Raw genomic sequence first — 2,082 nt, 5'->3', positions numbered from 1 at the left:
AATAGCCAGTATTTTATGTCAGTATATGCAAGACAGTCACTATTATCCATGTTCTGGTGTTAATGTTTTACTTCAGAAAATGGACCTATTTCAACATGCTGCATACATAGCTGCATAAATACAGGAGGTATCCCATTGTATTTGTAATTGCCACTCAGGTTCTATATTCTACTCTCAACATATGTAGTAATAATGTCCCAGTAACTTAAGTGGTAGAAAATGCTAGCATTGAGCACATTTCAATCTCTTATAGCACATACATCTGCCAAAAAAGTCAGTGCTATTGAGCACATTCACTGTTGGCACATTCCAAGCTATTAAGCATGATCATTACTGCTATAGCACAATACAATGCTAAATACCTGTGATATGTACAACATTGTGGGTGAATCTATAGCAACACATCCTTTTATATTGGATGTCACAACAGAATGTCTTCAAGCATATCCGACTCATATAGGGGAGAGTGTAAATCAATATTCTTCTATATAGCTTGCACACATGCTTTAAGGAACATTTAAATCTCATGAGTATGTGCTTGAACACATCGAATTCTCATTACTTGGCACAAGCTAAAAACATGCATGGCATCTTTGAGATATGGTTTTGAAGGTTTGATACAGTACGGAGGGCCAGAGATATTGAAGGAAAATGTTGTGGCCCTTCCACTGATGGAGCACACCATGATGCTTTAATCTTTCCATGTCGCTGATAAATATAGTTTCCTATTGACTCTTACAAGTACACAGCCATTTAAATCTCATAAGTATGTGCTTTAACACATTAAATTCTCATTACTTGGCACAAGCTAAAAACATGCATGGCGGCTTTGAGATATGGTTTTGAGGGTCTGATAAAGTAAAAACAAGGGGCAAACTATTAAAGGAAAATGTTGTGGCCCTTCCACTTATGGAGCACACCATGATGCTTTAATCTTTTCGTGTTGCTGATAAATATAGTTTCTCCTATCAACTCTTACAAGTACACAGTCTGTCACACAGTATCATGCCAAGCACTGAGCAAATGACTTCTGTGTCAAATTTCAACAATTTGATTGCTGGATTTGAAATTTGAGCAGTGGAAACTTGTGTTAGGCTTGTTCAGTTTACATATTCTAATGGGTGTCATCCATTAAAATGATGTTGAACTCAATTTTTATTTGCAAAAAGCATCCAAAAAGTACTCAAATCTTTAATTCGCATTTGGAAAATTGAAATGAGTTGTATAACACGTTTTCTGGCCAGTGCGACTTTACAGGCCTGAAATGAGCATTAATTTTCTATTACCATTATAGCTAGTTTTACATCTCCAGAAGTCTGGAGACTCTACAGTCAAAATTGGGAAAGGTACTGCATGTTTACAAGATGCCTACAATAAGCTGTTATTTGAAGCCCAAACTAACCAAAGTTCACAGGATTCCTATGTCTTGAGAACAATACACACCACCAGCACAGAACCAAGTCCACTTAATGAACATCGTTTCTTCACCCCGACCTTGTGCTACTAGGAGTTGAAGTTGACACCCTGTTCTTTCTACACATCCAAAATGGTGCATCAAAGGGTTTTCAATAATCCAAACCTTGTACTATCTAGGAGCTGAGATTGACACTCCACTTCTTTACACACATTAGGGCATGTTGGTACAGTTAAATATAGCTCTGGAGTGTCAGAAGAATTCCCATCCACCAACTTTTGGCCCTTACAGTCACCGGTGTGCTAACTCTAGTTGTTACACTTTTCTTTTGTTTGGGAAGATTGCCTCACAATAAAGTCCCTTATACTCACCAAAAAAGAGTATCAAAAGAAATTTCCAATTTTCACATCTGACATCCTTAAAAATGTTCTTCATAAAAAGGCTGTACAATCGATACACCAACAGTACATCGCCCTGAAGAAACTCTTTCAGAAGCAAGAAGGTAAATACGTATACATGCACATGCACATGCATGCATGCAGATATGAAAATCAAATTAAGCATAAGGCTGCTGGTAGGAACATTGTTCATACTGTTGGTCCTCTTTATATACTTTTTAAAGAAGTGCACAAACACATTGCAGAAAAGCAAGCCCAAAAAGAGACGAG

The sequence above is a fragment of the Lygodium microphyllum genome, chromosome 10 (genome assembly GCF_053477565.2).
Source record: "Lygodium microphyllum isolate KBCC chromosome 10, Lygodium_microphyllum_v1.1.10, whole genome shotgun sequence".
In the NCBI taxonomy this organism is placed as follows: domain Eukaryota; kingdom Viridiplantae; phylum Streptophyta; class Polypodiopsida; order Schizaeales; family Lygodiaceae; genus Lygodium; species Lygodium microphyllum.
This window is presented reverse-complemented; position numbering follows the sequence as displayed.